At 40.0% G+C, this 24,397-nt stretch overlaps 1 protein-coding gene and 1 pseudogene across 2 annotated transcripts in view; both read right to left on the bottom strand.

The window, feature by feature from the left end:
• Nucleotides 1-24,397, bottom strand: part of LOC136405685 (aldo-keto reductase family 1 member C15-like) — a 470,894-nt gene that overhangs the window by 426,093 nt on the left and 20,404 nt on the right. The window lies entirely within an intron of this gene.
• LOC136405693 (aldo-keto reductase family 1 member C15-like) overlaps nt 1-24,397 on the bottom strand; it is a 51,024-nt pseudogene that overhangs the window by 6,156 nt on the left and 20,471 nt on the right.

The following is a 24,397-nucleotide window of genomic DNA, read 5'->3' on the forward strand; positions in this document are numbered from 1 at the left end:
TACTACAATATAATTCACAGTTCACTACAAGATTTTCTCAAGAAAGAGGGGAGAGGAGAGGAGAAGAAAAAAAGAAAGGGGGGAAAACAATTTCCTTTTTTTTAATTTTAATTTTATTTTATTTTTCTTTATTTCATTATTAATTTTTTAAAAAAAACAACTCTTTTCGAATTTTTATTTTTTTAACTTTTTATTCTGAAATCTCATTAATACTACCAACAAAACCACCCTCAGATGTCATTAAGGAAGAGAAAATCAAATATCATGAATACAAAAGAAAGAGAGGTAACACAGCTAGATGAGGTAAAATCTATGGAGAAAAAATTTAATATATTAGAAACCTTGGAGCTAAATGACAGAGAATTTAAGATAGAAATCCTAAAAATACTCATAGATATACAAGAAAACACAGAAAGGCAATTTAGGGAGCTCAGAAAACAACTCAATGAGCACAAAGAATATATTTCCAAGGAAATTGAAACTATAAAAACAAATCAAACAGAGATGAAAAACTCAATTCACGAGCTGAAAAACAAGGTAACAAGCTTAGCTAATAGAATAGGCCAGATAGAAGAGAGGGTTAGTGAAATAGAAGACAAGTAACTTGAGGAACAACAGAGAGAAGAAGAAAGAGACTCAAAAATTAAAAAAAAGAGATAGCCCTACAAGAATTATCTGACTCCATCTAAAAGAATAACAAGAATAATAGGTATATCAGAGGGAGAAGAGAAAGAAAATGGAATGGAGAATATACTCGAACAAATAATAGACGAGAACTTCCCAAGCCTGTGGAAAGAACTAAAGCCTCAAATTCAAGAAGCAAACAGAACTCCGAGTTTTCTTAACCCCAACAAACCAACTACAAGGCATATCATAATGAAATTGGCACAAACCAATGGGAAATAAAAAATTCTCAAGGCAGCCAGGGAAAAGAAGAATACAACATATAAAGGAAGGCCCATTAGATTATCATCAGATTTCTCAGCAGAAACTCTACAAACTAGAAAGAATGGACCCCAATATTTAAAGTCCTGAAAGAGAGGAACTTTCAGTCACAAATACTATACCCATCAAAGCTATCCTTTAAATATGAAGGAGAAATAAAAACATTAACAGATACAGAAAAGATGAGGGAATTTATTATCAGAAAACCCCCGCTCGAGGAAGTACTAAAGGCGGTTATCCAATCAGATACAAAGAACAAAAAAGAAACAAAGCCACAAGTAAAAGCTCCAAGAAGAACACAATAAAACCAAATTTAAACTGTGACAACAACAAAAAGAAAGGGGGGGGGGAGAGAATGGAGATTAACAGTAGCAAAGGACGATGGAGTGCAAAAGTACTCACAAAATAGTCCGCTACAATGAACAGGGTAGGAACCCTTTTCATTACTTAAAGGTAACCATCATTGAAAAAACCACCACAGAAGCACATGAGATAAAAAAAAGATAGCAACAGAGGAAAGATGTATGGAATACAACCAAATAAAAACAAAAGATAGAAAAACGAAAGAGAAGGATCAAACAAGACACAAAACTAACAGATAGCAATCTATAAAATGGCAATAGGGAACTCACAAGTGTCAATAATTATACTAAATGTAAATGGATTAAACTCACCAGTAAAAAGGCACACAGTAGCAGAATGGATTAAAAAAGAAAATCGAACTGTATGCTGCCTACAGGAAACTCATCTAAGTAACAAGGATAAAAACAAATTCAAAGTGAAAGGCTGGAAAACAATACTCCAAGCAAATAACATTCAAAAAAAAGCAGGCGTAGCAGTACTCATATCTGATAATGCTGACTACAAGACAGCAAAAGTACTCAGAGACAAAAATGGACATTTCATAATGGCTAAGGGGACACTGAATCAAGAACACATAACAATTCTTAAGATATATGCACCAAACCAAGGAGCACCAAAATATATAAGACAGCTACTTATTGACCTTAAAACAAAAACTGACAAAAATACAATCATACTTGGAGACCTCAATACACCGCTGACGGCTCTAGATCGGTCATCCAAACAGAGAATCAACATAGATATAGTGGCCTTAAACAAAACACTAGAGCACCTGGATATGATAGACATCTACAGGACATTTCATCCCAAAGTGACTGAGCATACATTTTTCTCCAGTGTACATGGATCATCCTCAAGACTTGACCATATGTTAGGCCACAAAAACAACATCAGCAAATTCAGAAAAATCGAAGTGGTAACAAGCATATTTTCTGATCATAAAGCCTTGAAACTAGAATTCAACTGCAAAAAAGAGGGAAAAAATGCCACAGAAATGTGGAAACTAAACAACATACTTTTTAAAAATGAATGGATCAAAGAAGAAATAAGTGCAGAGATCAAAAGATATATACAGACTAATGAAAATGACAATACGACATATCAGAATCTATGGGATGCAGCAAAAGCAGTGATAAGAGGGAAGTTCATATCACTTCAGGCATATATGAACAAACAAGAGAGAGCCCTAGTGAACCACTTAACTTCACACCTTAAGGAACTAGAAAAAGAAGAACAAAGACAACCCAAAACCGGCCGAAGAAAGGAGATAATAAAAATCAGAACAGAAATAAATGAAATAGAGAACAGAAAAACTATAGAAAAAAATTAATAGAACAAAGAGCTGGTTCTTTGAAAAGATCAACAAAATTGACAAACCCTTGGCAATACTTACCAAGGAAAAAAGAGAAAGAACTCATATAAACAAAATCCAAAATGAAAGAGGAGAAATCACCACAGACACTGTAGATATACAAAGAATTATTGTAGAATACTATGAAAAACTTTATGCCACTAAATTCAACAACCTAGAAGAAATGGATAAATTCCTAGAACAATACAACCTTCCTAGACTGAGTCAAAAAGAAGCAGAAAGCCTAAACAGAACAATCAGCAGGGAGGAAATAGAAAAAAACATTAAAAACCTCCCCAAAAATAAAAGTCAAGGCCCTGATGACTATACCAGCAAATTTTATCAAATATTCAAAGAAGACTTGGTTCCCATTCTACTGAAAGTCTTCCAAAAAATTGAAGAAGAAGCAATACTTCCAAACGCATTTTATGAGGCCAACATAACCCTCATACCAAAACCAGGCAAGGATGGCACAAAAAAAGAAAACTACAGACCAATATCTCTAATGAATACAGAAGCTAAAATACTAAACAAAATACTAGCAAATAGAATACAACAACATATTAAAAAGATAATAAATCATGATCAAGTGGGATTCTTCCCAGAATCTCAAGGATGGTTCAACATACGTAAAACAGTTAACGTAATACACCATATCGACAAAACAAAGAACAAAAATCACATGATCTTATCAATAGACGCAGAAAAGGCTTTCGATAAAATACAACACAATTTTATGTTTAAGACTCTCAACAAAATGGGTATAGAAGGAAAATATCTCAACATGATAAAGGCCATATATGATAAACTATCCGCTAACATCATATTAAATGGCAGAAAACTGAAGGCTTTCCCCCTTAAATCAAGAACAAGACAGAGTTGTCCACTCTCTCCACTCTTATTTAATGTGGTACTAGAGGTTCTAGCCAGAGCAATCAGACAAGGCAAAAAAATTAAAGACATCCATATCGGAAAAGAACAAGTAAAGGTATCACTTTTTGCAGATGATATGATCCTATACATTGAAAACCCAAAAAAAATCCACAAAAAACTACTAGAAACAATAAGCCAATACAGTAAGGTCACAGAATACAAAATTAACATACAGAGGTCAATAGCCTTTCTATATGCCAACAATAAAACATTTGAGAACGGACTCAAAAGAATAATCCCCTTGACGATTGCAACAAAAAAAATAAAATGCTTAGGAATAAACATAACAATGAATGTAAAGGACTTATATAATGAAAACTATAAACCATTGTTAAGGGAAATCAAAAAAGGTATAATGAGATGGAAGAATATACCTTGTTCTTGGTTAGGATGAATAAATATAATCAAGATGGCCATATTACCCAAAGCAATATATAAATTTAATGCAATTCCCATCAAAATTCCAAGGACATTTTTTAAAGAAATGGAGCAAAAAATCATCAGATTTATATGGAACTATAAAAAAACCCGAATAGCCAAAGCAATCCTAAAGAAAAAGAATGAAGCTGGGGGCATTACAATACCTGACTTCAAACTATAGTATAGGAGTATAGGGCCATGACAATCAAAACAGCATGGTATTGGCAGAGAAATAGACACTCAGACCAATGGAACAGAATAGAAAGCCCAGAAATAAAACCACATATATATATAGTCAAATAATTTTTGATAAAGGGGCCTACAACACAAAATGGAGAAAAGAAAGCCTCTTCAATAAATGGTGCTGGTAAAACTGGAAATCCACATGCAAAAGAATGAAACTGGACTACAGTCTGTCCCTCTGTACTGAAATTAACTCAAAATGGATCAAAGATCTAAACATAAGACCTGAAACAATTAAGTACATAGAAGAAGACATAGGTACTCAACTCATGGACCTGGGTTTTAAAGAGCATTTTATGAATTTGACTCCACAGGCAAGAGAAGTGAAGGCAAAAATTAATGAATGGGACTATATCAGACTAAGAAGTTTTTGCTCAGCAAGAGAAACTGATAACAAAATAAACAGACAGCCAACTAAATGGGAAATGATATTTTCAAACAACAGCTCAGATAAGGGCCTAATATCCAAAATATACAAAGAACTCATAAAACTCAACAACAAACAAACAACCAATCCAATAAAAAAATGGGAAGAGGACATGAACAGACACTTCTCCCAGGAAGAAATCAAATGGCCAACAGATATATGAAAAGATGCTCCTCTTCTTTAGTTATTAAAGAAATGCAAATCAAAACTGCAATGAGATAACACCTCACACCTGTTAGTTTAGCTATTATTAACAAGACAGGTAATAGCAAATGTTGGAGAGGCTGTGGAGAAAAAGGAACCCTCATCCACTGTTGGTGGGAATGTAAAGTAGTACAACCATTATGGAAGAAAGTGTGGTGGTTCCTCAAAAAACTGAAAATAGAACTACCTTATGACCCACCAATCCCTCTACTGGGTATATACCACAAAAACTCAGAAACATTGATACGTAAAGACACATGCAGTCCCATGTTTATTGCAGCATTGTTCACAGTGGCCAGGACATGGAAACAACCAAAAAGCCCGTCAATAGATGACGGGATAAAGAAGATGTCGCACATATACACTATGGAATACTACTCAGCCATAAGAAATGATGAGATCCGATCATTTACACTAAAATGGTGGGATCTTGATAACATTATAAGAAGTGAAATAAGTAAATCAGAAAAAATCAGGAACTGCATTATTCCATACGTAGGTGGGACATAAAAGTGAAACTAAGAGACATTGATAAGAGTCTGGTGGTTACGGGGGAAGAGGGGAGGGGGAGAGGGAGAGGGAAAGGGGGAGGGGAGGGGCACAAAGAAAACTAGATAGAAGGTGACAGAGGACAATCTGACTTTGGGTAATGGGTATGAAACATAAGTGAACGACAAGATAACCTGGAGTTATCTTTGAATATATGTATCCTGATTTATTGATGTCGCCCCATTAAAAATAAAATTATTTAAAAAAAATAAATAAATAAAAATAAAAAAAGAAGGAGCAAACTCCCTAACACAGCCATGCCAACTACAATGGTGAATGACAATTCTGCTGGGGTCCCAGTGGTTCAGCAAAGCAGCTAATCCTATTCGAGTTTGATACTGAAATACAAATAGGGGTTCATTATGTAGAGAAGATGAAAGAAAGGAACCAGGGTTGTAGTAGTTCTTTACTGCATATTAAGACGCCTAAAATTGATAAAACAACAGAGGTAAAATATACTCAGTGTCACACACCAGGAAGCAGCAAATCTGCTTTGGAGCCATAAAACCTAGGACCGTGAAGCCAGTGTTCTCTGTCCCACTCTTCCAAGCTGCCCCAACAGCATAGGGAGAAATGCATGGGAATAAATGAACATGGGGACATGCTGGAAGGTGAGAGACATGGCCCCCAGTATAGCACCCATTCCTCACTCTGGAGAGATGGTGTCCAGCCTGTACCTGGAAGTTCTCTTTGATTCTCTTCTCATTGAAACTCTTGGCCAGAACCACCACTTTCCGCTGTACTTGGTAGCGCAGGGCCACCTGACCAGCACTTCTATTGTGTTTCTTGGCAATGGCATTCAAGGTTGGGTCCTCCAAGAGAACAGGGCTATCCTTGTCTACCCTGTGAACAAAACCAAAAAATGGCAATTTGAAGGATGTAGAACTAGAAATCGAGAGTGTACTTTCCCTTTGTCCCTAATTTCCCAAACAATTGAAGAGAAACATTTGTTATGCAACATATCCATTGTCAACATGTACAACTAAGATTTATACATGACAAGCTGTATAAATTTTATCACAAAATCACTTTTAAAAATATTTTTTTGGGTGGAATTAGAAGTTGATGGATGCATGGGTGAAACAGGAATGAAAGAACATCGATGACTGGAAGTTCAGTGAGGGCACTTGCTACACTATTGTGTTTGCTGTATTTATGTTTGAAGTTTTCCATAATAAAATGCCTGACTGGTGGTGGCACAGTGGATGGAGAACTGACTTGGAACACTGAGGTCCCAGGTTAGAGACACCCAGGTCACTAGCTTGAGTGTGAGCTCAGAGGCTTGAGCATGAGATCATCAACATGATCCCATGGTCTTTGAATTGAGCTCAAAGGTCAGTGGCTTGAGCCCAAGGTCGTTAGCATGAGTAAGAGATTACTGGTGCAGCTGGAGCCACCCCCCCCTCCCCACTGAAGGCATACACGAGAAGTATGAACAACTAAAGTGATGCAATTAGTAGATGATGCTTATCATTTTTTCCCTTCCTATCTGTGTCTCTGTCTGTCTCTCATATGCACATGTAAAAAAATGTTAAAACCTAATTTTAAAAAACTGTTTCATCACCAATAGAGATGCTGACATAGGTTAGCTCTGATATTCTTCTTACCAGTTTGGGTCTCTTTGGGTCCCCAGGGCACTGTAGGCAACAAGAACAATGTCCTTCAACTTGCAGAATTCCAGGAGTTTGCTCTGGTTGAGGTATGGGTGACATTCCACCTGTGAATTGCCGAGATAAGAAGGCATCAGAGTACATGAGCTCCATGTAAATTTGAAAAGTCTTTTTTTTTTTTTTTTTTTTTTTTTTTTCATTTTTCTGAAGCTGGAAACAGGGAGAGACAGTCAGACAGACTCCCGCAAGCGCCCGACCGGTATCCACCCGGTACGCCCACCAGGGGCGACGCTCTGCCCACCAGGGGGCGATGCTTTGCCCATCCTGGGCATCGCCATGTTGCGACCAGAGCCACTCTAGCGCCTGAGGCAGAGGCCACAGAGCCATCCCCAGCGCCCGGGCCATCTTTGCTCCAATGGAGCCTTGGCTGCGGGAGGGGAAGAGAGAGACAGAGAGGAAGGCGCGGCGGAGGGGTGGAGAAGCAAATGGGCGCTTCTCCTGTGTGCCCTGGCCGGGAATCGAACCCAGGTCCTCCGCACGCTAGGCCGACGCTCTACCGCTGAGCCAACCGGCCAGGGCTTGAAAAGTCTTTTAAGGAATAGCCAAGGCCCTGGTCGGTTGGCTCAGCGGTGGAGCGTCGGCCTGGCATGCAGGAGAACCGGGTTCGATTCCCGGCCAGGGCACATAGAAGTGCCCATTTGCTTCTTCACACCCCCCTTCCTCTTTGTCTCTCTCTTCCCCTCCCGCAGCCAACGCTCCATTGGAGCGAAGATGGGCCGGGCACTGGTATGGCTCCTTGGCCTCTGCCCCAGGCGCTAGAGTGGCTCTTGATGCGGTAGAGCGGTGCCCCGGAGAGGCAGAGCATCGCCCCCTGGTGGGCAGAGCATCGCCCCTGGTGGGCGTGCCGGGTGGGTCCCGGTTGGGCACATGCGGGAGTCTGTCTGACTGTCTCTCTCCATTTCTAGCTTCAGAAAAATACAAAAAAAAAAAAAAAAAAAAAAGGAATAGCCAACATATGCACCATATTTTCCAGATTGGTCATTTTTTCATGCACCTTCTGAAATACCTCAGATGCTATTGATTTTCAGAAGTGCTAAAACAATTTTCTTGTTACTTTTTGTTAGTGTTTAAAATAATTAAAGACAAACATAATGTTGTGACATCTACATGTACTTTTCTACATAAAAAAAAAAAAGATTCCTAAGAAAAATGCCTGATTTCAGTACCGGGTAAAAAAGCAGCAAATTGAACTGAAACATTTTACATTTTAGTAAAGTAAGAGAGAGGAAGGACACTGAGGGATGTCATCTGAAGAGGCATCTTCTGATTATAATGGTGATAATTTGATTATCAAAAGAAAGTAACTATATTTGTTGAAATTCATGAATTCACAATAATGTATATATGATCCTCAAGTCTTTAGATGTAACTCCAATTTATAAGAAAAATAAGACAGTAATGTGTTCAATTCTATCCCAGGGATCCATCAGTGAAACCAATTGTGAGGAAAAGTTTAAAAGAAAAAATGTCTAGTTTCTCTCCCAAATGAATTGAGAGAAGGAGAGAGAGAGGAGAAAGTAGGAAGGAATATACTTGAACATATTAAGAGTTATTTTCTACAAACAGATTCCAAAAAGTAAATAACTAAGATGAAGAGTATAAATATTTAAATGGTTTCTTGCATAATTTTCAAACAGTTTTTAAAAAAGAGATATACAACTTTACAACATCATACTGCTTGAGCATTAGCGGCATTGTTATTTTAAAAAATATATATTTCTTTTATTTATGATTTATCCACTTCTTCACTTTGCACTGCTTTGCTTTTAACCAGCCTTCCCCCTTTCCATTCTGAATTTCTACTTGAGAGGTTTCCCAGGAAACCCACATCATAAAAACCCACACCCTTTTTATCCCTAGGTCGATTGGCTGCTCCCAGCAGGATTCACCCATGGCTCTCACACACCTTTTCCAGTGTCTTCTTTCGTTTTCCTAACACCACACGCAACTCATTTTCTTTCTCCCTTTCTGCCAACTTCTACTCAACACCCTAACCAGAGCCTTAAATGTTGACTTTCCAACCCCTTCCCATTCATTCCTTGAACTTCCCTAGGAAAGGGAATCCATTTCAATGAGTTTAATTGCAACTCATAAAGCAAGGACTCCCAAACATGTACCTCTAGCACTGACTGCCTGTCTGAGCTTCAGACCAACACTTCTACCTGCCAACTTAGCCTCTCCACCTCAATATCTCCTGGGAAGCTCAAACCCATCTCGGAATGACTGCAGGCAGGATCTTCCCACTCCACTCAACCTGTTCCTTCTCTGAAATTTCCTATTGCAATAAAAGGAACTAACATCTATGTAGCTGACATCAAGAAAGAGGGTGTGAAGAGAAGAAAGTAAAGAAGTTTCCATGGGCACAGGCTCACCTGGTTGCAGACGGGCTTGTACTTGAGCCCTGGCTTGTTCAGGATTATCTCCAGCAACTTGCGATTGAAATTGGACACCCCGATGGACTTGGTTAAACCTGCATCCTTACACTTCTCCAGGGCCTGGGGAGAAAGGACATGTGTGGCAAACCTTTAGTGAAGTTTAGCTTTTCCATTTGACAGTGAACTTTTCAAAAACCAGAAATCTGTCTTAACGTGCATAACAATTTAGCTGAGGCAAACAGTTTTATCACTTGGGTACATTATTTCCTACAGTACTTTATTGCTCTGTACACATACCTCATGTCCTTGAACCTGTGACATGCATATCCAGGGCAATAAATAGACATTAAGATAATTTTAAATTCCGCTCAGCTGCCTGCCCCCATCCATGGTGCATATTTTGCTGTTAGGCACTTAATAGTTCCCTAAACAAATGGTGTCATAGGTAAGGGCAAAGAAGAATTCTTAGATTTTCTACTGCTAAAAGATTTTTCTGCTGCTTCTTTTTAGAAGGGTGAAACAAGTGAATAGAATAGGGTGTAGAAAGGTAAGGTTCACTCTCCTCCTGCTAAGGGGACAGCAGCTTCCCCTTTTCTTGTGTTTTTATCTGTCTTGGGATAGACCTATAATTAATTCCTATGCTTCTGATGATGCTTCTTTTAGGGCTCATAGACTCAACCTGATCACTGCGGCAAAGAAACCCTTCTTAGAGCCACCGAAGTTTATATTAAAAATAGACCTTAGTGGGCCTGGTCAGTTGGCTCAGCAGTGGAGCGTCAGCCCAGTGTGTGGAAGTCCCAGGTTCAATCCCTGGTCAGGGCACAAAGGAGAAGCACCCATTTGCTTCTCCACCCTTCCCCCTCTCCTTCCTCTCTGTCTCTCTCTCTTTCCCTCCTTCAACCAAGGCTCCATTGGAGCAAAGTTGGCCCACGTGCTGAAGATGGTTCCATGTCCTCCACCTCAGGCACTAGAGTGGCTTTTGTTGCAACAGAGCAACACTCCAGATGGGCAGAGTATCGCCCCCAGATGGGAATGCCAGATGGATACTAGTCAGGCACATGTGCGAGTCTGTCTGTCTGCCTCTCCACTTCTAACTTCAAAAAAATACAAATCAAAAAATAGAACTTAGCTATGATCTTATTCCACTCCCTGGCTTTATAGAATTGAGCACAGGTACAGAGGAGTTCAGTGACCTGTCTGAGAGCAGAAAGCAAATGGGGTGACAACCCATTTCATCTAACCCTTGGGCACTGATGCCCACCTTGTCACAGTGCCTTTGGTGGCAGTCATAGAACTTACCTCCCATGTGTCACGCAGGTCCACAGTCTCTAAAATAACCTTCCCACTAGCATCCTTTGGTAAACGCTCCTCTCCAGGCTACAATACAGAGGGAAGAGAGTATGAAGAAGAGGGATATTTTAAAAGAATGTTCTTTCTGGTGCCTAAGTAGCTTGGTAATACAAACTTCAAGAGGCTGTTATTACTAAGCAGAGATACTGAGAGCGATGTGTAAGAGAATACATTGAGTGAAGGGAAGATCAGAATCACCTGAGAGACTATAGCAAAGTATCTTGGCCCTCAACCACATCCACACTCTTACCCATTCCCTCTCCAAAAACTTCACTAAGAATGAGTTCTCCTAGAGTCAGAATTGATTTTGTTTCACAAGGATAGGCTGGTTTGGATGATGAGACTTTCCCTTACTAGTAAGAATGTGTTTTAGTTTCAATTGATGATAACCCAATTCAGACAGAGTGAGAACACCAGATGTGCTCAGCAAATGTCCACTGGGATAGGAGGCTGGACAAGCAATGTCCAGAGGAGCCCAGTGTGCAATATGGTCCACCCCAAGAAGCTTCTCTCTTGAATGGGTGAAAAAGTTCATATGCAAGAGACCCTCCCCTTAAGGAGGTATGGACTTCCTATTGTGTCTCTTACTATCTTTTATAACTCAGGGTTCTTGAGGACCCTCATCACTAAAGCATTACAGACAGAAACACATCACCTAGACATAAGGACAGTGTTCTGAACGCTTTGAAGTGGAGGCACTGAGCTCATTGAATTTCTATCTTTCTGAAGACTATAGGATAAGAATAAAATGATTTGATAGTGAGGTGACACAACTGTCAAGGAGAGTCATAAATATTTTAGCAGTTCTATCCAACATACTCACATCTACCTCTCACAGAAAGATACCCCAAAATCTAGCTGGAGTGAGATAATGGAGGTGCAACAGCAGTTGTGAATATTCTTGATACTAACAAGGAAAACAAAAGCTGACCTTCATAGCTATTGGCAGATGAATAAGGAAGAGATCTACATAGTCCAGTTGAAGTTTCTTCAATGATCTTTCCAGGGCCTGTCGAACCAATTCTGGTCGAAAGAAAGTAGACCAAAGCTGCAGTAACCAAAAGAAACAAATAAACAAAAAATCGCTTATGATTCACACATTTGGGAACCAAAATTAACGTCCTAGTTAAGAGACAGTGCTGGTCTCAGAGAAAGAAGTTCTGGGGCTAAATTTATGTTACTTAGTACAAATGAGGCTCTTAGTATAAATGAGAACACTGAGATTTATTTCAGTGATTGTAAGAATACTGTGAAGAAAACTTCACTGGGCCGGGAAAAGCAACCTAATTGTTTCAGGGATTAGAAAACTCATGTCTGAAAAGAGAGTCAAGGAATGTCAGGCAAGGAAAAGTAGAATCTACTGCACTACATAATAAATGCCTGGAAACAGGGCAGCTGAAAGGTCCACATCCTGGAAACGAGTCATCATTGATGGGGACACACACAGGACCATTCAGCAATCTTTATGTTACACATAAGGAAATTGTTACAAAATTTGGTAAATCAGACCTGATTTGGGAACCCACTGTTAAAACAATCCAGAGAAGAGCCATCCTTTTCTGCTTTGTGTTTTTATATAATGGACTTTTACAGTGTTAGGAGATAAATAAGTAATTCAAATCGAGACCAATGTTTGTTTGTTTTTTCAAAATAACACATCTGCTCTGACAGTTACTACTCGTCACTCTGCCCACAGCACCTTGGTGGTGTAGAATATGTCCTCTCTCTTCATTGTGCCATCCGCAATCTTCTCTCAGATAGCCTTGCCGACCTCCTCCTCGTTTTCATAGACGTATGCTGAGTCGATGTGACGGAAACCTACATCAATTGCCACTTTGGTGGCCTCAGTAGCCTTGCTCTTAGGAACCTGCAACATATGAATAAGGAGGTTTGACCATTGGCCTGACTCAAAAAGAAACTATTTTCTTTAGAGCTTGTTCACCTGCTGTTTCTACATGTATCATGTTCCCCTTTTTGAGGGGGAAAGACTTGGTAACAAACCTATATTCTGGGGCATAGATTAAACCCCAATATAATCTCTAATCTAAAATAAATTAGTGAAAATTGTTTCTCCATGCAATCTGGACAATCAAGCCATTCAATACAGAATTGTTCAACAGGCCCAGGAATAGAATAGCACCCAGGACAATCTCTCATCCTCACTCTCAGTTTCCACATGGGGGATTTATGTTGCCTACTGCCTCAAATATAGGATCTTCCAGATTAAAGAACATGGTTCCCAGTGGAGAAAAACTTAACTAGGTGACAAAGGAAGGATTCCACGTAAAGCAATGCCATGGCTTCTCCCCAGTCCTTCAGAGTTCATGTACCAAGATACGCTGAGTTTGAAAGGTGATGACTACATGAACAGTGGTCATTAATCCTGCTTTTCAGAGGAAGAGTGGCCCCTATAAAATGGTGGTAGGGAGGAGTATGGCTAGAGTTCAGGAAAGTCACTAGGGCAGCTCTTGGTGCTTCCATGCCTGGCAATAACCATGAAAAAACAATGTTAGCATTTACCACCAGGCATGGTAACCAGGTGCTGAGACCTGGCAGTGATTATCCCATTAGACAAGCAGCTTAGTCCAACAGAGCATGATAGGGATCTAGAATGGTTAACACAGGGGGCAAGGAAAGGTATAATGGCCTTGGACGCAACTGGAGCAAGTCTTGGTTTTGTTGTTGTTATTATATACATACATAGATTATTTAATGACAAGATCATGAATATTTCTTAATGTTGCTCCAACTTTTAAATTAATTCCCATTTTTTCACAGGAAAACGTTAAAACCCCTCTGCCTAAAGTACATTCTCTCTACATCAGGCAATGTTTTGTCCTCTGTCTTCAGTCCTCTGTGCCTTCTGTTTCACTATGGGCAGTGGTCAGGGGAGAAGATGGCTACGTGAGACTGCCCCTTGATCAGCATCAGACATTTTGTGAGCACACTAAAAAGAAGCATGTCTCTTCTACTTAAATGACGCTGATCCCACCATTCAATAGAATGCTTGTGTCTGATATCAAGCCTTGCTTAAGATCAACTCACCTCCTCCTGATGCCTCCCCAGAACACCTAAGCTCACATAACCCTCCCTCATCCTGAATATCTCCACTTCCACTGGCATTTAGAGATATAATATCAAGCATTGTTAGGTAGCTTTTCAGCTTGCATCAACTGTCTTTCTCTAGTTGTCAAGATGCCAGAGAGCAGAAATTACTTCGGTGCAAACTCCTTCCCTCCTAGGGTAGATTTTAACATCAAGTAGAAGTTTACTCTTGACTGTGAAATTGGTTAATAATTGATTTAGTAATTAATAATTACATATTCTACCTGGATTGTTTTGACAGTCATACACATGAAATAAAAAATATTGTTTTTTTCTGCCCACCAAGCCAAACACTGGTTTATTAAATTTAATATTTATTTTAGCCTCTGAGGTCACTAAAATCAACATGTTGATTGCACATACGGGGTTATATGAGGCTGTCCCCTGGTCAGCATGGGAACTTCTGTGAAAAGACTGAGAGGTCAGGACACCTGAGCGAAATCCAGGAAACCTAAAGCAAGAGCAGGTGGACGCCGAAGGAGATGCCCAGAGAACTGGCTGCTGCTTCTCACCTCAACACACAGGTGCTATTAGTGGGCAGCGTCAGCCAGGCATTTACACAGCCTGCCTCAATTTCTAATGATAGATGCCTAACTGACTAAATCTGAGACACTGAGTTTGCACGTTTCCCAGAAAACGCACCTGACCGAATAAAAGAAGTCACATGCAGGATCCCTGACCCATGCTTCCTGTTCCTGCCAACACTCACATTAAATAGTTGCTGAGTCAGGGGAGTTGCAATTAGAAAAAAAACTCTGATGAGAATGTGAAAGATGCTTCTTTTACACTGTTTACCTTTTGTACTGTACTAAGCAGATGTACCTGTTACTTTTACTCTTGTGAGGGGTTTATGAGATATTTTGTTCTGTTCTCTGTCTTTAACAAGAATAATGAAAGTTGACTGTAATAATTATAGACATAACTTGTTCTTAAGCTGTAACAGTGGATACATTGATAATTATGTCATTGAAAAATCAATTAGCCCTGTCTGACAGCTATTAGATATTGATATTTTATGTCAGAGCTCTACCAAGATGGAATGGAATGGTCTCTGTCACTTATGGAGTATTCTCACCTATGCAATCCCAAAGCTGCCCCTCCCCAACCATGAATACAGTTTGACACTTTAAGTGTATTGCTGTCAACAATGGGGATACATGAATAATAAATCTGATGAGAAGCACAATTCTGTCTACATTGTAATTTATGCCTCCTCAGGTTTCCTTTCTAAATGTCTAACATTTAAAGGCCTGGCCAGGTTGTTCAGAGGATGAAGCGTCGACCCTGTACAGTAGGGGCTGTAGGTTCAAACTTTGGTCAGGGCACATGAGAGAAGCAATGAATGAATACACAACTAAATGGAACAACCATGAGAAACAAGAAGTTGATGCTTCTCTCTCTCTCTCTCATCCTTCTCACCTTTTCTCAAATCAATGGAAAAATTAAAAGAAGTAAATAAATAAATAAATAAATGCATAACCCTTGTAATAACAGTGGCTTTTATACAACAAATTCAATGACAAATTCTCTAGCAAATACTTTCAGCCCCACTACCTCACAAAAAGAACCATGTTTGCTGTCCTCTCCTCCTGGGCCCCTGCCCATCAGTTCTCAGAAAGAGCAGAATGACACTGACCAAGGAGCAGATGTGTCCAAGGAGAGTATCCCAGCTTATATTCAAAACAAGAGAGAAATAAGATGAATCATAGTACTTACGTGGGCTAGCTGTTGCTGAATTGAAGAAAATAATGTAGGTAAAGTATTTGAAATATATGGTAAGCATTCTATGTACATTAAGTTACCAAAAAATAACAGTAATATTGGTAATAATAGAAATAATCCACCTGCAGAGGTATCACGTCTGACTCCCCAGATTCAACAGCTCATCATTCCATTTATTTTATTTATTTTTTAACAGAGACAAGAGAGTCAGAGAGATGAACACATAGAGAAAAACAGGAAAGAAGAGAGACTCATCTCTTTGCATCAATTCTTTGTTGCAGCTCCTTAGGTAGTTATAGCAGAGCGAGTGACCCCTTGCTAAAGCCAGTGACATTGGACTTCAAGCCAGTGACCTCTGGACAAAGCAAGTGACCCATTGCTCAAGCCAGTGACCTTAAAGCTCAAGCCAGTGATCATGAGACTATGATGCCATGTTCAAGCCAGTGACCCCTTGCTCAAGCTGGATGAGTACCAGAGTTTAAAACCTGGGTCCTATATGTCCCAGTACATCACTTTATCCACTACACTACTGACTAATCAGGCTCATCATTTCACTTAGTACAAAATCAGAGGTGGTAAAATGGAGGCCTCACGAATCCTTCCAAATCACCCACTGTGTTCTAGGCCCTTCTAAGTCTGTTTGCATTCAACTCCTGGTCCACTGAGTTTCACTTACTCCTTCAGAAGCAGCAGTGCTAAGTCCAAGCACTGGCATGAAGTGCCCATCATTCAATTTCACAGAACGACTACGTTTGGGGTTCATCACTGTTTACAGTCCTGGTGAAGCTGACTCTGTCTTTCCGTTCTTTTCTGGACTGCAACAGAAATAGAAGACAAGGGTCCAGCATTTTTTATTTATGCCAATCACAAGCAAGGCAGTGCTGGGATGGCAGCTGTCCAGGGTTACGTAATGAAATGAATGATACACTGACTTCCTTGTTCTTCTTCCAGCTCCCTGCAGGCACAGCGGACACAGCTCCCAGGAACAGTGTATGGAAATGTCATGCATATTAGACGAGTTAGCATGTTTTCTCAGATATTGCCATGTTCAAGCCAGTGACCCCTTGGGTTCCTAAGTTAAAAAAGAAATAAATAAATAACCATGTCAAGTTGTCTGTGATAATCACAGCAGACTTACTCCACAAGATGCAAAATAGTCATTATGTTAGTCATTTTAAAACACTAAGTCTACTATAGTACTTGAGTTATCACCCTTCATGTGGTTAAAATACCATTTTTAAAAAAGATACTATTCAGAATTTCCTGAACAGAACTCCATGGTTGGTCCGAAGCTCACATATAACAAAATTCCCTAGCAACCCACAACATGACCTTTTTCCCCTGAATCAAGACCTCATTCCACCCTCCGATTCTGTATCTGGTTTCTTGAATAATTTTGATAAGAAAAAAATAGCCAGAAATCTAGGATGAATTTCTGCAGTTCTGCTTTCTTTCAGCTACGCCTCCTCCTGAAACAGCCTACTCAAATCTCCTCTCTCGTGCCCATTAGCCTTATCAATTCTGACTCACCCTAAAAGTCCATGCTTCTATCCACATCTTATATGATCTCGCTAGAGGGGTAATCAATCTTGTGTGCACTCACATAGTGACAGCATTAATTAACGCAGTTCAAAAAGACATATTAGTGAGATTATACTCTCAACTAATAAGAAATTTCTGCTAGATAGTAAAACCCCTAAATGTTGCTTTGTTTAATGTTACCATTAAGCTGTGTTTCCTCATCTTCTATTTATTTGTGCAGTTGCTGTGTTGAAGCCAACAGCAAGATGTATCATTAGAATTCATCTTATTTTCTATGCCTCTGGCTGGTCAAGATCAGAATTCTTATTCCAGTATTTCATGTATTTAGTATTTATCATAAGTATAAACTTGATGAGTATGCTTTTTATATTTTTATTGTGAAAGTAGGGCTAAATCTTGTTTCAGATTTTAAGAAAATATTCACATTTGATACTAATGGCCTTGAGTACATCATTCCACAGGTTATAAATTTGTCTAATAGCCCCTGCAATAATTACCTGTATTTTGCACTAAATGTCTTGTTTAAGTGCAGAGACACTATTTTTTTTTCTTACTTCCTGGTTCAGCAGCCTTGGAACTTTGTTAGTAAAAAATAATGGCTCGATTTCTTCCTTAGTAAAGTCATACCAGGCTACCAGGCTCTCTGCTTCTATTTTTAAAAGGACTCATAAAACCTGCATTTAAACATTATCCTAAAACATTTCTAGAGGTTGAGATCATGCCTGACAGCATATGGTTTTCAGAATCTTTCTTCCCTTTGCAGCTGGGAAGATATTTAGTGGTTACTTCCGATACTTCTATTTTTGAAGGGTTCTCAAAGGTTACCAATCTGAGAGGATGCTCTCATGGAGCTCATGGTCCATTAGGGGAGCAGTAGGCACTTCCAGATGGCCTCAGTGGTCCCTGCCTCCCTATATTCATGCCTTGCTGTAACACTATATCCTTCAATGTGTATAGTACTTGTGATCTGCTTCAAATCAATAAAACATTATAAAATCAAAGATATGATTTCTATAATTAGGTGACACAAGATTGTGATGTCTACCTTGCTATCGAGTCTGTTGTTTCTCAGCTTGCATACTTTGATAAAATAAGGGGCCATGTATGGAAAGGCCCATGTGGCAAGGAGTTGCAGGTAGCCTTTTGACACCAGCTGGCAAGAACTAATTGAGATCTTCATTCTGACAGCTCCCAAGAAATTGAACTCTGTCAATCGCCATCTTGGAAGTGTTACTGGAAAGGGGATCTGGCCTTTTGCGTAGGCCTAGAGCAAGTCGGTATCATGTCAGTTCTTGACTTTATGCAGAAAAAAATTTCACATAACAAGTTTGGGTGATTTTGAGAGTATGTTTATTAAAGCTGGGACAGTGAAACACGGGAAGGATTTAAGGTAAAAGAAGCAATAGTAAAGTGCCTAGGCATTGTTCTGCTTTGGCTTCCTAGGAACGTTATAGGAAAGAAGTGAGCAAAGGCAGAGCTCCTGTTGACTCACTGGGAAGTGAAGGTCACAGTGAAAGATGCAAGCCAAAGCGGGGCTGCTGTTAGTTCAATGGAAAGTTTGAGAAAAAGTGGCTGTAGTGTCAGGCTCAGGGGATGAGCCCAGGACAAGCTGCCACTGCCCCCTTGCTCCTCTGTTTGCAAGTCTCATGGGTACTTGATTGTTTAGGGGAAAGGAAGTAAAAAGTTCACGCCCAAAAAAGGGCAGGGTCATGCTCTAGACCAAGTCCATGCTGGGTTTTTGTTTTGAGAGTTTTTATCTTTTTTCCCCTAGCGAGAATGTTAGGTCAGACCCCCAGCAAAACACTCACTAGCTATCCAGATGTGCCCTTCAACATGCTTATTCATCAAAATGAGTGCATAGGAATTATTGTTTGATTATTCTTTGATCAGATTTACTGTTTTTACTTTTATCTGGGTTCTCTCTGATTCTATTTATATTTTTGTTATTTGTTCTACTGATTTCATCCATCCTTGGGTTTGGCTGGTACAAACAGCATTAATTGGATCTCTGACCTTGATTTCCCTGACCAGGGTGATTTAAGTTATTCACTCTAGGTTCAGAGAGGAGAGGTGCAAACATTTTGTTCTCAAGCGCTTTTGGTTAGGATAGATAAGGTCTTGAGATTCAATAACTGGCTGTAAAATAATCAAATTAGTTAGCCTTGCTTATTCTGTCTCAGTTTCTCTTCTCCACTTGCACAGACTTTTCCTAGTTTCTTACTATCCTGCCTCAGAAGTAGACCCTTCCCCAGTTGAGCCTTAAGATGTGACCCCAGCTTTGGCTGACACCTTCATTGCCAGCCACTGAGGAATTTGAGTGGGAGACCTAGTTCAATTGTGCCATTCTGCATAACACCTTTTTCCAAACTGGAAACTTGAAGTTAACCCAGGGAGACAGATAAAATGGCAGTTAAAGTTCAGCATAAGGAGACAGGACATATAGATTCCTAGAACATGTGAGAGAAGGTGGGTATCCCAGCCCGAGTATAATAGAGATGCTTTCACAGTGTGACCTCTACATAGTTTCATGATGACTTCTAAATATTAAAGAATTGTATAAACATGTATTTCATTTAACAATACCTATTTAATTGAGTATCTATAATGCACACAGTGTGGTTGTAAGCATTATGTACAGAATAGACAAAGAATATAGCTGTCCTTGTGGTAGTGATGTTTCAGTAATCAGACAATAAACTAATTAATATACAGAATGAAAATCATATTACATGCTAAAAAATACTGAGAGAACTAGCTACTTCAGATTGTCACTACATATGAAGAGAAATCTATGTCATTTTTCTTGATTTGTACCACAGATGCCTCACCTTTGTCTTCCTCTGGGAACCTGCCCCACATTCTCTCACTTTTCTGGATGTTGGTGCACATTTTCCCACCTCACTTATTCCTTCTTCAATTTCTTGCGAAATCCAGGACTGAACAGTGACAGTTAACCACATGCCTGAGTCCTCGAGAGCTAAGTAAGATTTTTTTCTCCTCCCAGAGCAGACCCCAGATATCAGCATCACACTTGTACTGTGCTGAGGGAGAGGTGGGCTGGGATTTCTCTCAGGGCCCAGCAGTGATGGTAAGTCAAGTACCCTGCAAGTAAAACGAGTGTGCCAGCCTTTTAATACCAAGTATTGTCTGAAAAAAGGCACAATTGTTTTAAAGTATATTTGTAGAAAGAAAAAAAGTTATGATGGACACCAAAGCTAAAAGGAGCTGGATGGAGTCCCAGTGATTCTAAGGATTTAACCAAATTGAGGACAAAGTTCAATTTGGTCTCCGATTCTGAAATATAGTGTGACTCAGGATGAGAAAAGTATTCACATTGCATAGGAATAAAATGTCACACACGGACAGAATCCTCCCTCAATAGGGTGAGGTAATCCATTGAGAAGCAGCAAAAAGAAACTTTGCTGAATAAGAGGCAGGGAGGGAACCTGTTTCAGCCTGACTACACCACCCATACAAGCAGAGCAGATAAAGATATTGCCTTTACGACCCTTTCCAAGTTCTCAGCTAGGAGAGCATCTGGGCATACATGTCTTGATCTCCCAGATGAAGTCTCCCTGAGATGCAGAGGACACCCTCCTTCCCACCAATGGGTTCTGCGCTCCAGTGTCTCCCCCTTTAAGAGGTCCTCTCTGCCAGATCACTCTAATCAAAGAACTGCCCATTCTCCATACCTCCTCCTCTTCTCACGCATTTTATTATTTCTTCAGAACGATTGCCACTCTCTGAAATGACCTTAACTGCTCATTTATTTGCTGGTGTGTTTTCAAGAGTATTGGATTAACTCTGAACATAGAAAGGCACTCAGCACATAGTTCAATAAAAATTTGTAAAATAAATACAATTGACCGCTGAGCATAGTCCCATTTGCTAGGTTTGTAATTCTCTGTTCTTCGATTTTGTTAATTCCAAACTATTTCTAAATCCTTAGTAAGAGTTGAAACCAAATCTATGCTTTTCTCTGGGGAACTGAAAGACCCACCTCACACGAGGAACAGAGTAACAGCATTTTCATCCCTCCCTTTGAAGCCAATATTGATAACAGCAGTGACAACTTTTGGCAGGTATAGCCACACCCAGCTGAGTGGCAAATCTAATCCCAATGAAAGCAGCAGCAGAAGGATTCTAAGATGGTGACAGAGTAGTTGGACATTCCAAAAGCCATTTTCCAGGACCAAATTGGATTACAACTTAATTTAATAACATTCATCTTGGAAAAGAAACTTTGGACTAAATTAAGGGACGTTCATAATCAATGATCACAGAAGAAGCCACACAGAGACTGGTGAAAAGCATAGAGACAGAGGTGGATTTAGGTGTGTTGAGAGCCAGGGCACAGTAAAAATTACTGGGATACTTAAAAGAAAGAGAAAGACAGGGAAAATAAAAACACACGTTAAGCATATTTTAAATAAATAAAAAATATAAGACAGAGAAAAGTGACTCAAATTAATCAACAAGAGAAATCCCCAGATAAAGAACTAAATGAAATGGAAGTAACCAAACAAACAGATGAAGAGTTTAAAATAATTATTTTTAGGATGCTCAAGAATCTTAGAGCAAAAATGTATGGACATAATGAGCCCCTAAATAAATAGCGAGGATCAAAAAGGACATTGAAAGCATAAAAAGAACCAGTCAGAAATGAAACACTTTAGGAAAAAGTATGGGAATTAAACTATTCTCCTGAGACAAGTCTTTTATGCAAACTTTGGAATGCCAAGTCCTGTGAGGGCAAAATGCTGTCACTGCAAGGACTGATAACATTGTTTAAAGGAAATAGCTGATCCCTATGGCCTTTTGCCTACATACCAAAAGGTATTAGTTAATTACTTTTCTCTGCACCTGAACCCAGGCTGTGCTAATTTGCTTAATGAGCAAAGAGAACAATAAATACAATGAGGCTACAGATATCTGGGCTCTGACACTTAGAGCCTGGGGGGGGGGCTGTACACATCTTATCTGTATGTTGTGTATTCTGTGTTTTTCTGAAGTCCTGAAGCACCTTCCTTTCATGCACACCCATTGCTGAGCTGGTTATGTCAAAATACAATATCAGAAGAAAAGACTGCACTAGAAGAAATCAACAACTGGCTGGATGAAGCAGAGGATCAAATCTGGGATTTAGAGGACAAGATAAATAAAAGCATAGAAGCAGCACAAGGAATAGAAAAAGAGGCTCAAATACACTGAGGAAACTTTAAGAGACCTCTGTGACAACATGAAGAGAAACAACGTCCACATTATATGGATTCCTGAAGGAGAAGAGAATGAACAAGCAATATAAAACCCATTTAAAAAAATCATAGCTGAGGATACCAAGAGGGTAGCATGGCAGGCAGATGCACAGACTCCCAGCTCACAACACCAAACTGGACTACAAATTAATTTAAGAACAATCAGTGTGAAAAACCAACTCTGGACTACAAGAACAGCTCTCAAAAACCAAGGTGCAAAGAAGAAGACACACCAAGCCTTGTACGGAGCTCCGAGGTGCGTTAGGTCTCCCGTGATTCCAGGAACAAAGAGGGGGTGAGGCTGAGAGCCAAGAAGGACACTCATTCAAAGAAGAAGATCAGAAAATATTGCTTAGAGACACTTCTGAGAGGGCTGGCTTGTCTTCCAAAAGGAAAGTGGGGAGAGACAGACAGATGGTGATGGGCAGAAGAATTCATGAGATAACCTGAGAAGCTGACTCATCCAGTGCAAATGTGGCCATAGCTGGAAGAGAAGTTGATCCTTCCACACAGCACAAGCTTAAAGTGGTTCTGGGTGACCCATCTCCAGAAATCTCTCCAGCTCCAATAAGTGCAACAAGACATAACTGAAAGCAGGAATTGGGGAGGAGGGGCAATAACTCAGGTCTCCATGGAGATTTGAGATGCACCTCTGCATTCTGAAACAGAGAAAGCACCATGCCCCCGGAGAGCAGCTGGTAGATCACACCTTCAGAGTCTCAGGTTACACCCACCCCATTCCTGGATACAGTTTCAGGTAAGCCCCCTGCTGAGATCAGTAAACAAGACCACCACTGAGAAAAGAAAACTGAGAAAAAAACAAATTAAGACTTCAAAGCAGCTCCACTAGAAAAGCCAAATCTGATAGTTGATTACAAACAACAGCTGATGCCAACCCAAGAAGACCTAGAAATAACACAACAGAAAATTGGAGGCAGACAACAACAACCCTAGACTCAACCAGCTATACAAACAACAGACCCAAACATAGAGACATAATGGGAAGACAGAGAAGTACAATACAAATAAATAGAGAAACCTCCAGAAAATGAACTGAGTGATACGGAAATAACCAAACTACCAGATGCAGAGTTTAAAAAAAGGATTATTAGAATGCAGAAAAATCTTAGACCAACAATGGATGGACATAATGAGCACATAAATAAAGAGATTACAAGAATCAAATATGACACTGAGGTCAGAGTAATGGCGCGGTAGGAAGTGATACCGATAAATCTCCCCCAAAACTCAACAAGATCTTCAACCAGAAACAGAAAAACCTATGCTTGGAGCCTCCAGATGTTTCGCAATACACCCAAAGGTATGGTCGAGCGAAAAATTGGCTAAATATATAATCAAACCCCGAAGGAAATAGGGAGTAAGAAATGCTCCGCCTTCCTCACTAACCTAAACAGGGCAGCTTTCACTGGGAACTGGGAATATAGAAACTGAGGCGGGCAATGGGGGTGAAAAGATCCAAGCCGCAGCACAAACGACCAAACCAGGCTGTGGCACAGAGATCCAGGCCAAGGAAAAACTGTTCTTGTGGCAACCCAGAAAATACAAGCTAACACTCGTGCCAAACCCAGACATAGAAAGACAAGCGGGGCAGCCATTTTCCCCAATCTCCTGGTCGGCACGTGCAGATAGTGGGCAAGAGATTCCTTCCAAAGCCCCGAGAGTGTGTGCCCATTTTGTCCCACAGAGAGGCTGAGTCAGAGGCCTTTGTGTGGGCCGAAAGTGGAATCTCTTGGCCGCCCAAGCACCCTGGGAAAGCTGTGCATGGAGAGGGAGTGAGAACTAATTCCAATGCTGGAACTTTTCCGTGCGGGAGGGGGATTCACTCAGAGGGTGAGGCGGCTGGCCTGATATCTTGGTCGACGCGCATGGAGAGTGAGCGAGAGATTCCTTCCAGCACCTTAGGAGTGGGCGCCCGTGTTACC

This window comes from Saccopteryx leptura, chromosome 5, assembly GCF_036850995.1.
Source record: "Saccopteryx leptura isolate mSacLep1 chromosome 5, mSacLep1_pri_phased_curated, whole genome shotgun sequence".
NCBI lineage: Eukaryota > Metazoa > Chordata > Mammalia > Chiroptera > Emballonuridae > Saccopteryx > Saccopteryx leptura.